The sequence below is a fragment of the Mustela erminea genome, chromosome 17 (assembly GCF_009829155.1).
Source record: "Mustela erminea isolate mMusErm1 chromosome 17, mMusErm1.Pri, whole genome shotgun sequence".
NCBI classification, from domain to species: Eukaryota; Metazoa; Chordata; class Mammalia; order Carnivora; family Mustelidae; genus Mustela; species Mustela erminea.
The window spans coordinates 39466505-39479367 of record NC_045630.1 but is presented as its reverse complement, the minus strand read 5'-3'; positions in this window follow the sequence as shown (position 1 = coordinate 39479367).

Here is a 12863-nt window from a genome sequence, read left to right as displayed (position 1 = left end):
TAATTTCTTTTAAGTCCCAGAGATCTACATCATTGCATGCTTTCTGCGGGTTCTAGCTTCCTCGCCATGGCCAGATCTGGGTTAGAAAAGTTAGATAGCTACTTAAAACTCTAAGAGGCCCTCATAATCCTTCCTCCTGCCCTTTTGCATTGGCCTTCCTGTAATCCAGGCATCCCCGCCTACAAGGACTGTAGGCCATCTGCTCTATAAATTAAAAGTTCATAGCTTTTAACACTTGTGATGGATTTAAATGCTGCGGTGAATGGACTGAGGAATGTGGAAACATGGTTTGATTTCTTTTGCTACTCAGCAGCCAGGTCTTGCTATATTGTTCTTCCAGAAGTGTTCTTTGACGAATAGTACCCCAGTGATACTAGGGAGGCAATGGTAGCCAGAGCTGTAGAGGCAGTAGCCTGCCCTTCTAACTGGTTGATGGATCTACAAAGCCTGAGTGAGAGGGACCCAGGGTGGTAACTGCAGCCATCTTTCTCTTTTATGATTCCACTTTCTTTTCATTAGGTTTGACATTTTTGAGATTGAGCTTTGTAACTAACTATTAGCCCAAGGCAAGGACTGGGAAAATGAGAATTTGTTGAGAAAGTGACCCCCATCCACAAACATGAAGTGTGAACCACTGTACTTATGACCTGCCATGAAAGGAACTCAAGCTTGGATTTATGGGCAGATATCGCACTTGATTTGATAAAGTAAAATGAAACCAGCCCCTTCTGCACCTGCAGGCAGGCCTAGGGACTTTCCAAAAGAAATATTTCTATTATTTTTATCTTCTTGTGTTACAGGATTTGAAATGAAAGTCTGTGTCCACTCAGTAGCCACAAAAGACTATCAGTGATGAGCTGGGAAAGTTGGTTCATAATAAGCAAGACACAGAGAAAACCCAGCAAACTGAAGTTGTCCTTGATGAGGCTGGGCTGTGTATCACACAGTATGCTCATGCCATTTTCAACCCCTAATCAAGCATAAGAACCTACCAAAGCCATGTTCTGTCCGTGACAAATGTCCAGAAAGCAACCCATTTGCCAATCAAGGGTCTGTTTGCTCGGTGAGAGCCCTCATTCGTAACTGTTATCCTTCAGGCTTGAGAAAGACAGAATGACCCTGCTGCTGAGCAGTAGCTTCAGCCCCAAGATTTTTCTCTCCCAGCTACTCTACTGCTACACAAGGGGCTAGCTCCAAGACAAAAAGGGCAGCATCTTCTCTCAAGAAATTCCCAGTAAAATGCCTTACTAAAACATTCTTAGCCATTACTTCCAGAGAAGGAGCATGCTTTTTTCCTACTTATTTTGTGAAGGGATAGAATTTCTGCACAGAAGACACTTTTCCCTCCTGCGCAGAAAAAAAAAAAAAAACCAAAGGGGTTATTGCTGCCATGCCAGGAAATGCTAAAGGAAACAGCTGAAAACAAGAATTCCCAGCCTTGATGGCCTGGGGCTCTGACTGAACAAGAATGCAGTTTTCTTTATTAAAATAAATTAATTAGACTAATAAATGAGGGAAGAGGACAGAATGAGAAAGAGAATTTTCCCTGTTTAATGTGTCTATTTGGACCCTGCGGGACATAAAGTCCATAAAAATTCTTAAGGGAATTAAAACACATGTGCTCCGACAATGTGTTGTTTTCTTCCTCCACCAAAGGATCAGAAGTCTTCAGAATTTCAGGCAAAACATTAATCTACAAAGAATCTCTTGGAAGAAATCAATGCTTTCTCTATTGTAGTGTTTCATTGTTTATCTTTCTAAAAAAGCAGTGAAATATCCTTGTCAAGAATTCAAGAATATTCCTTTAGACTTTAAAGTCTCTTTTCTCTCTAGAGAATTGTTTACTCCTTTTTTTTTTTTTTTTTTTTTTTTGGTATTAAAAACAACAACAAGTAGACACAAAAGTCTCAGACAAAAATCTTTGAAAATGGTTAAGGACAAGGGTGTATTGAGACTAAGATGTGAGTAAGCTTAAAAATATTTTTAATTGAATGTGCTACTATCTTGGAAGTTTGGGTTATTAGGGGGAAAAAAAGAGGTGGTCAGAATACTTATCCTCACATTTCTTAAGAATATTTGTGACAAACAATCAATGAGATCCTTTTTTATTTTATTCTTTGAAAACATTTAATTAATTTATTTATTTGAGAGAGAGAGAGAACAGGAGAGAGGGGCAGAAGGAGAGAGTCTCAAGCAGATTCCCAACTGGGCATGTAGTCCCATGTGCGGCTCAATCTCATAAGCCTGAGATAAAAAAAAAATCAAGAGTTGGATGCTCAGCCGACTGAGTCACCCAACAGCCTCAATGAGATCTTCTTTAGATGAAAAAATATATAATTTTTTATATATTTTATATGTATTTTTATAAAAACGAAAAAATTTTAAAATTCTTTCAGTAATCAATAATTAAGAAGTAAAGTTTACTGAATACCTACATTACTTAAACTCTTAGGCTATAAAGAGTGTATAAAGAGGGACAAAAACAGTTCTTGCCTTCAACAAGTATATAAACTAATTAGTGGCTTAAAACTTCAACACAGAAAAGTCACTTAACCTTTGTAGCAAATAATGTCAAAAGCCATATTAACCATAAGTGGAATGACATGTCAAGAAGCACTCCTTCATGTGGACTGATCAACTGATCAAGGAAATGTTTTGTGTAGCAGTTGGAACTGAAGTTTGGTTTTAAAGGCAGAGTAGGCATAAGCTAAGGGGTGCTTTAGCTCTCTCCTGTGTTGAAAAAAAGAAAAGAAAAGAAAAGAAAAGAAAAAGAAATCCTATAACCTCATAGATGAAAATAACAATGATTACTAAAAATAGCCCATAACTCTGAGGTTGACTGAGCTCACATAGAACGTTCTGCTCCATTTAATGTCAGCTGGAGTGAGTTACTCAGTTGCATTCAGTAGTTCAACAGGCCAGGTTGAAAAACCCAAGAAGGCTTCCTTCACATGGCAAATATCTCAACGCTTCCTCAGGTGACCTCTCCACAGGGCTAGCTTGGACTTCCTCACAATATGGTGGTCTCCGGCTTTTTACAGTACTCACACCTATGGTTTCTAAGAGTGAGGAGGTGAAAGCGGCCAGTCTGCATTAAGGTCTAGTCCCAGAACACACACAGCTTTACTTTTGCCACATCCTGGTCAAAGAAAGCCACAAGACCATCCTAAACTCAAAGGGAAAGGAAATAGATTCTACTTCTTTATTGTTGGAACAGAATAAGGGCAAAGGCACTGATGACTCCAAATAGCTTTGGGGAGACTATTATAAGCAAAGAGAAAAGGGAAAATAGAATAGAGATCCTCCCTTAGAGAGTGACCTCTAAAACTAAAAAAAAATAAATAAATAATGATTCTTAAGAGGTTTTCTATGGGTCTAGCAGTGCTACATGTTAACCATAGAGAAAAAAGAAATCTATTCCTTGGCACTAGAATTCAAAGAGCTTTCCACCATTTTGTTGTTTTTGTGGTTTGGGATGTTTTTCACACTAGTTTTATTTCCAAATAAGGTACAATATAAAAATAACCAAAAAAAAGGCTTCACTACTCAAGTAGAATCAAGAATACAATGGAAACTGACACATGAATATTATAGACAAGTAGAAAAAACAATGACATTCAGAATTCTATGCTGAGGACTAGAGAAATATTTTATTCTTCCGGTAAGAGCTTCCCTTTAAAGCTCAGTTGCTTTCCTGACAATTTCCATTTACCCTAATTTAAGTAACATCTACATCCAAGTGCACATTCCTACCAATTATCAAGAAGACTCTGCTATGGTGATAAATCTAGATTATCAGCCCAATGGACAGAATTATGTCTCATATATTCTGACCTGTACCTCTCCAGTTCTCTGTAAATGCTTATTATTAACATAGATGCTGTTAGGATTTTAAAGAGAAACAATAAATTACTGGTTTCCCCACTTGAATTCTAAGTCAGAGCAACAGTAGACAAACAGTAATGCACAACGAAATAACACTAGAGTCTTTGTTGCTGATGGAAACGGAGGCAGAAGATGCGGCTCCACTCCCCAGCAGGCCTAGGCTCGCCGGCCCAGAGCTTGCCTGCCCAGGCTTGGGCCTCCCTCAGGAGCAGGGCCTGCCCTCTGCAAGACGTTCTGCAGAGAAGACCAGACCGGACAGCAGCTTGCTGAGAAAGGAGGTCTTCTGGAAGGAGAGGAGAAGGCTGGGCTGAGAGACGCATGGCTGCCTTCACCTCCCAAATTGACCAGTTCACCCTCTTCTCCAGAGTGAAGTAGGTGAGAAGGCAGCACAGGTTATTTAGAAAAATGCCCTTCTTAACAGTAGTGTGATCAATTGAGCTGAATTGTTCCCATGAACAGTTCCTTTTAAGTATACATATACTGATTAGTATAGTAGAAATATAAAATACACACATCTTCACCAGCCAGAATCCAAGAGAAGCTTACTGAGACCCCGACTTTCCACAGTTCATATTCTTCCATTCCTTTTTCAGTCAAGAAAAATCTCCAGAAGTTTTAAAATTTAGAGATAATGTAAAGCACACACACACATAATGTAAAAATTAAAAGGAAAAAAAAAAAGGTGAATTAAGAGGAACCTCAGAGGGGTCATCACTCACTCAGTTCAGAAAGCTGAGGGAAAATGCTGACAACCACACTTAGGCCTGTTTGGAATCTGCAACATTAGAGGAAGATAATATATGTGCTTTTAAGAGAGTAGGACTGGTTTAAAAAAAAAAAAAAAGCTTTTCTCTCACATCCTATGATAGCAAAGATGGCTTTTTTCCCCCATTTTATTTTATTTTATTTTATTTCTTCTCAGTGTTCCAAAATTCATTTAAAACTAAAATAGTCCAAAGTTTTTACCCTTCATGTAGATTGCAGTTAATGTTCTTCAAAATCTCATCATTGATTTTTATAAACCAGTTTATCAGATCTTAAAAATCCTGATAATTCAGCCCTCTGGATGCCACGAAGTAGAGTTTACAGGATTGAGAACCTCCATCGGAGGAGCCCAGTGACACAATCCCAAATTTACACCAAGTCCATTGTGGGATTTGAGCCGCTGGTTTTTCTTCTTTTCTTCTCAGGCTTAATGCTTATGTTCCCACTCTCAGAATTAACCTGTTAATGCCCAAGAATATACCACACTGGGGTCTGTTCCTGCGTTTTACAGTCTGACAGATATTCATCTCCGGCTCACAGCTTGCAGGTGGGAGCCTCAGCCGAGGAGCCTTGGTGTCAAGAAATCAGCAGCTGCTCGTATATCACACTGGTCATTAGTGGAGGATCATTCTGGACCTTTGCCCACAGCACCTTGCTATGGCAGGAGAAGGGCTATAAAACCCTAGGCCCTGTCAGCCGTTGTCACTTAGGTGAGAATTTATCAGGTCTCCGAGTGCCCTCTGACTGGATTATTATGAATAATGAATGAAGCTTTATGCTACACTGAAGCATTAATAAGATGGGAATGACTGGGAGGAATTCCGTGCACCACAATCACAGTCGCTCTCCGGGTTAGCAAATCCGCAGCTGGTGGGCCTGCCCAACTGGGCCTCTGCTGAATCTGCGACCCAAGTGAGGTCCTCCTTTAATTACAGAGCTGAGCGTCACGGTCCGAGATTTAGCCTGTGGCTGGTAATAAAGAACCGGGAATGAAGTTGGGTGTCTACACTAGTAAAAGTAGGCCAAACAAATTTTAGACGCCTTTATGAAAACAATTCGAATGTTTGATGTCAAGCGTATGTTTTGCTATCACCTTCAAGCAAGATTCTACTGTTGAAAGAGAAGGCTTGTAGAAAATTTTTAATATATAGATGCAAGTGGCTTCCATGACTAAATTTTCTTGGGTGTGGAGAGGGGAATGTCACCCCCAGGGTGAGTCTCCGAAATACGTGGGCTAAAGTGAAGGAACACTTAGGAAACCGAGGGGCAAAGTGTGCCACTGGTGTGAGGGAAAACAATGTGTCTCCGATACATCTGAATAGAAATCATTTTCTAAAACCCTATGAGGGTTATACACTGGTCCAGCCGAGCTGCCTCAGAGCTGATACCTTCTCTAGGCTGCCATCGTGGCCACCATTGCTGGACATTCCAGTGACTTCCATCCAGCCTTCTAACTCCTACTAAAAAATAAGGCCATATGATTTTCTTTCTCAGAAAACACTGTTTGATCGAATGAGGTGAAGAACAACTTAGGCTGTTTTGATTTTCCTTTTGTATCTCTTCCCAGGTTTCAAGGGCCAAGGACTAGACAACGGGTTTGTTGGTCGGTCTTCTTCAAGAGACTCACTGACCAGCTCCCACTGGATTAATTTCCGTTCTTCATACACTTTCTGAGCCTCTAAATTTTTCAGAACTGTGGGAAATTTTTGTTTAAAAGATATTTCTTCTATGTGATTGGACTGATACTCGAGAATAATATCCCTTTCTTAATGTTCCAGTGGTCATTTGGACATTATACTTCAGTTATCCAAGAAATTCTCTGATGAAGTTCCTCTTGCAAATGATAAGAATAGGAGTTTCAAAGATGTGAGTCTATCTTGGGCTGTGTAGAAACAGGCTGAGCTAGAAGATCCCCTTAACTTTTTTTGTCCTCAGCTGCCCCATCTGTAAAATGAGGGAGGTAGATTTTACTTCTTAAGCTCTGCCCAGGTTAGAATTCCTGGACCCATTATTGACTGAAAGAGGCTCAGAATAAACACACTCCACAGCTGTTGTAAGTACGACGTAGAAGAAACCAGAGCCTAAAAAAACATTAAAAAGTAGATCCGGAGGGAATCTTCCTTTACTCTTGGTACAAAGAGAGAAATCTATTCCCTGGCCATTCAGGTAAATAGACGTTATCAAGTATAATCACTTAACATTAACTTGACAAATTGTGCTTGCCTTTCAATGTGTTTTTACCCATTATTTTCTCATTTAAGTGATGAATTTTCCCCTCCTTTTATTCCTAGACATTTTTTGTAGTCGGGAATTATAGAATTTTTAGGACTGGAGTGGAATTTCTATTTGACCAAGTTTAAGTTCCTCAGATTCTCCTCCTCTGAAAGCACGTCTGACACTCTAATCTCCATCAAGTGGCACCTACACCTCAGTTAAAATTATAGGTGCTTCCTGTTGTAGGGTGTTGCCTTTTCTAGATCTGGGGTTGAGCACTGTATACTGCTTCCTACTGAACATGCTACCCCTGAGGACACACATAACACATTGCCCTATACTACCTTCATAAAAGTGGTCTGGGGTGTTCAAACCCAGGATCCAATGTCATGCTGGGAAATTTCGCTTTCCTAGATGCAGGCCATCATGCAGGAACTTCCAAGAAGTTCCTTTTGAATCATGACTTAATTATTGAAGGAACTGACATTTCCTCTTAGCCACAGATTGAGAGCCATCAAGTGTGCTCTCTCTCTCCATTGATTGTATTACCTGTTTCATGTGTTAGGTATTTAAACCACAGCTTGAAGAATGCAATATTCACGCATAAGACTGACCTTCCTGAGATTCCTCAAGACAGAGATTGTGTCCTACATTTGAATTCTTCAAAGGCTCTAGCAGTATCTTCCTCATTTATTGGATGATGATAATTTATTAAGTATTTACTGTGTGTCAGGAGATGCACTGGTCCTTAAGGATGCAAAGATGACTCGCACATATTTCTTGTCCTCACGGACTCCACAATCTGGTAGATATTTAGTATTGAAGCACCGAATTTGTCATGGCTTAAATGATGTCCTTGAGGGAAAGATGAAGTGATATGATTGGATCCAAGAAACCTTAGTTAGGAAGGTAACAGGTTAAACTATCATGTACAAAGGGCACTGAATAGTTACTGTGCCAATGTCAGTCTTAAACTAGGTTCCCTTCATCATAGTGCCCTTGTCCCTGCTTAACTCGTTATCACCTTTGATGATCTGCATGAAGATCTAGAGGGCATACCTGTCAAATCTGTGGCTAAGAGGAAATGTCAGTTCCTTCAATAATTAAGTCATGATTCAAAAGGAACTTCTTGAGTTGAAATGATGGCCTGCATCTAGGAAAGCGAAATTTCCCAGCATGACATTGGATCCTGGGTTTGAACACCAGACCACTTTTATGAAGGTAGTATAGGGCAATGTGTTATGTGTGTCCTCAGGGGTAGCATGTTCAGTAGGAAGCAGTATACAGTGCTCAACCCCAGATCTAGAAAAGGCAACACCCTACAACAGGAAGCACCTATAATTTTAACTGAGGTGTAGGTGCCACAACTGATAAGGAGAAACATAGTTAAACAAGACTACCCAGAGAGAAGGGGAACCCAATAGTCAATGTGACTCAAAATTAGGTCATAAGAAGAAGGAAGAGACTAAGGTTGTTTTACCTGAAAAAGAATAATAGTAGGAACACGGCCATCATCTTCACTTATTTGTAAGGCTTTGCTAGATAGATTGAAGTGACTCTCTATAAACTAAACAGATGTTGGAAAACCAACAAAGATAAATTTCAGCTCAATGTAAGAATGAATTTTCAACCTGCTCTCTACATAGGCAGACCTGAGTGGTGGTAAATGTGGAAGAGAGAATTGAGGGAACCTTCAGTTCACCAGGGCCTCCAATACCCAGTCTTCTAACTACATATTACACAGTCAAGCCACTCTAACTCTATTTCCAGAGTTCTGTGGATATTCGGTTTATGAGTACGGGTTTTGTGTATCAGTTACATATGAAGAAGCTGTTTGTGTTGTTCAGAATGCATGACACCACATATGTGAAAATTTCACTTCCATACACCACTTTTGGAAGATGGCATGAGAAGGGCCATTAACTAAATATATTCTGAAGGTGATGCCTAAGATAAGAGCTGAGCTAGTGCCCAAAGGGAAGTCTTCTGTAATTCTCCACAGAGAAGCAGAGAACAAGGAAGGGCGAGCAGTGGCCACACAGCCAAGGGGAAAACAGACCCAAGAAGACTCTGTGATCTACACACAAAAGGAATCGTTCCGCCACCGACACACTAAACTGACAGAGGCACGAGGCAGGCAGTTCTTTTTTCTTTTCTTCCAGTTCTATGGAGAAATAATCAACATATAACATGGTATAAAGTGTACAGCATGATAGTTTTACTGACCTCTATTGTAAAACGATCATCACATCAGCTTAGTTAACATTCATCCTCTTGTATAGATACAATACAAAGGAAAGGAAAAAATTTCTCCTTGATGAGAGCTCTTAGGGTTTGTTCTCTGAACATCTTTCCTGTACAGCACACAGCAGTATTAGCTACGGCCATGATATCGTACCTTCCACTAGTACTTGCTTACCTTATAACTGGAAGTTTCTACCTTTTGACCACCCTGTTCCAATTCCTTCTCCTCCCATACCTGGGGCCTCTGGTCTCCACAAGTCAAATCTCTTTTCCTATGAGTGTAGTAAGTTTTTTTTTTCTTGTTTTCAGATTCCACACACAAGTGGAGTGGTACCGTATTTGCCTCTCTCCATCTGGTTTATTTCACAAGCATGATGCCTTCGCGTACATCCGTGTTGTTGCAAATGGTAGGATTTCCTGTTTTTATGGCTAAATCATATCTATTGCATATAAATATATATCTACCACTTCTTCATCCATTCATCGCTCAGTGGACACAGGTGCTTCCATATCTTGGCTATTGTAAATAATGTTGCTGTGAGTTATGGGGTGCACATATCTTTTCGAGCTGGTGTGTTCATTTCCTTTGGATTTATTTCAGAAGTGGAATTGCTGGATTATATGGTAGTTCTATTTTTAATATTTTGAGGAACTTTCGTACTATTTTCCAAAGTGACTGCATGACATAGCCACTTCTAATCCCTTCCCCTTATCAACACATACTTAGTGTCTAGATGACTACAGAGGAGGAGGAGGGGAAAAAAAAAAAAAAGTGTGCCTGAAGACCTTCAAACCTCAACCTTTCCTCCCCAGAAAAAGCTGAAGGATAGAAAGCGAACTGCTACTAAAGAAAATTTTGGGAACCAGCTAGTGGATTGAAACTGTGTCCGAATTGTAATTCAGTGAGTTCCCACTCACTGGCAGCGTTCACAGCATCCAGGAAGGCTTCAGGGAGACCTTGCTGAGAGGAGGAGCTCCAGCACCAGACAGGGGCTACCCAGGGCAATCTTTAAGCCTCTTTCCAATTCTGAGATTCTGGGCTTAAATGCTCCCTGCAGTTCTGGCTGACAAGTTTCTGTTCTTCGTGCTTTAGGTCTTCATGAATATCCGTGGGTCTAGGTGGGAATTTTTAAATGCTCCACTAAGTAAAAAAGATCCTCTTACTCACTCACTCAAGCCTCTTCGTCAAAATGAATCATGCCTACGTGAGCAGAATTTTCTGATAATTGGGAGGAACTTGCACACCGTAGACACTCTCTGTGTGCATGTGTGTGCATGTGTGCAAACCCATGCAGACCCATGCACTCAGGCACATATGTTCTGCTGAAACATGTTGTCTGCATGGGCAGGGGAGGGGGCATCCTCCCACCAAGCCAACACAAGTTTGTTATGCAAAACATTGGCATTGGCAGAGTTTCATACCACCACTAAGCCATAATCTGCTTGGCAGGCATGAGGGATGCCGCAAAACCCCAAGGTTAATTGGGAACAAGGCAGTAAACACTAGCCTCTCCCAGGGCGAGCTTCGTACTGAGAAGCTGTCCAAGGACATAGTCTACTTCAACTTTAATGAACAGAGCTGGTATTTGAACTCTCAAAGGTAAAGACAAGCAGTGGCAAGTTTATCAAGGTTTTAAGAAAATTGCATGGTCTTTTATTTTTAAGATGTTGAAAAGAACTTAGGGAGTGAGATGACAAATCACCTAGAATTCACAAACATGAAGGAAACGTCTAGTCATGAAGCCACACACAGGCATTTCAGACCACCCTGAAATGGTTTTACATTCTGACATTTATAGGGTCTCTTTACTCCTGGGGCTTGTTACACCCTTAATATGCAAGCTTACGTTACTTCTGGGTGCAGAATTGACATCTTCATGTTACGTTAGAGAGACAGTTCACAAACAGGAGTCGGGAAATAAAGAATGAGTGTTGTAGACCGAAGATCTTTTCAATTCACTACACGAATTTTACTTCAATACGACTGTTAAAATGGAAAATAAAAGGGAAGAGGTGGGTGTGGGGAGGAAAGTACAGTTTGGGGTCACAAAAGCGTCAAACACAAGAAACATTTGGGGTCACAATAAACGTGAAGGAAGATGATGACAGAGGTAAACCAGTGAATACCTTGATAAACAGAGTGAAACTTGACTCAAGAACAAAGGAAAATGTTTGAACAGGAGAAAATGATCAGCAAAGATCATTCATGGGGAAATTAAAAACAATGGAGCCATGGAAAGATACAAGATAGGTAATATATGAAAGAAGTTACAAAGAAGTAGAACAAAATTATTTTAAAAAGTAAAAGAAGTGTAAAATCCACTGTAATCAGTGCTGCTGTCTTTGTCCCTAGGAGCTCAAACAAAGGAAGAAGAGAGGCCCATAGCTATTATTTATTCATGTCCCTTGCTTCAGTGGGGTTCTCCTGGCAAATTTCCAGCAGCTTTGCCATTTTGCAGACTAGGGACTTCAGAGTGTAGCTGCTCTGAGGATTTGGCCCTATAATCTCCTTTAATGTTTCTGTTGCACCAAAAGGTCACTCTCAACTCAGATGTTCATAAAATTGACATGAGTTTGATGTCCCTTGGAGATCTAGAGCCGTGGCAGACAGGGGATACCCGTGATGGAGATCATACCTTGGACGTAAAGAATCCCCTCAAGGGTTTGTCATCTCCTATGGTTTAATAATTGTGCTGTCACACCAGACCTAACTTTTCCATCTGTTTGACTCTCTATGTCCTGCTACATGCCACAAATTCAGTAGTAAGCCACAATGACTGCTCTAGATAAAGCAACCCTCTACCAGCCATGGTTAATGGAGGATGCAGGAAGAAGTGGTAGGGCCTGTGTTAGGAACTTGAGGTCTATTATAATTTCAACAATAACTTAAGATGTCTCTGTGTCTCACAGCTCAGTAGCCTGTGACAATCTCCATTTATTAAGCCTCTAGTAGGTCCTAGGTCCTTTATGTATATTATCGCTGATAGCCCAACTCTATAAGTTATTAAGATCCTCACCTTACATCTGAGGAAACAGTGTCTCACAGGGCTTGATGTGTCCAAGAACATACAACTAGTGAACATCCTTGACCTAGCTCTAAAGGACGGCAACACATTCACAATTTTGACTTTACCACATTGGCCAGATTGGCAAAAGCTACTTTACCCGGGGAGCCTGGGTAGCCCAGTGGGTTAAAGCCTCTGCCTTCAGCTCAGGTTATGATCTCAGGGTCCTGGGATCAAGCCCTGCATTGGGCTCTCTGCTCAGCAGGGAGCCTGCTTCCCTTCCTCTCTCTCTCTGCCTGCCTCTCTGCCTACTTGTGATCTCTGTCTCTCAAATAAATAAATAAATAAATAAATAAAATAAAAATAAATTTAAAAATTTTTTAAGTTATTTTACCCCTATTACCAATCTTCTCTAGGCTAAATTAGAGTAGAGGATTTTAATAAGTTCAGGGTATTTTATTGCATGGTGTGATGTGCCAGGCGCAAGAATAGAGAACAAAATGAGAATGCAGAATTTTCTCCCTTTAAGAAACTTACCATGAAGTGAAGGAGGCAGATTCATAAGCAAAACTAAGGATCCTGGCCCCTTGGGGCTCTAGGAAGGGCTTCCCAGTCTTCCTGAAACTAATTCACACTGACCCACTTAAAACCAATAGGATCATGGTTTTCCTTATTTTAATAAAGGTTAAATAGTTAATAAAATAAAAATTTAATAAAAATAAAAATTCTTTTTCAAGGAAATATTAAGGC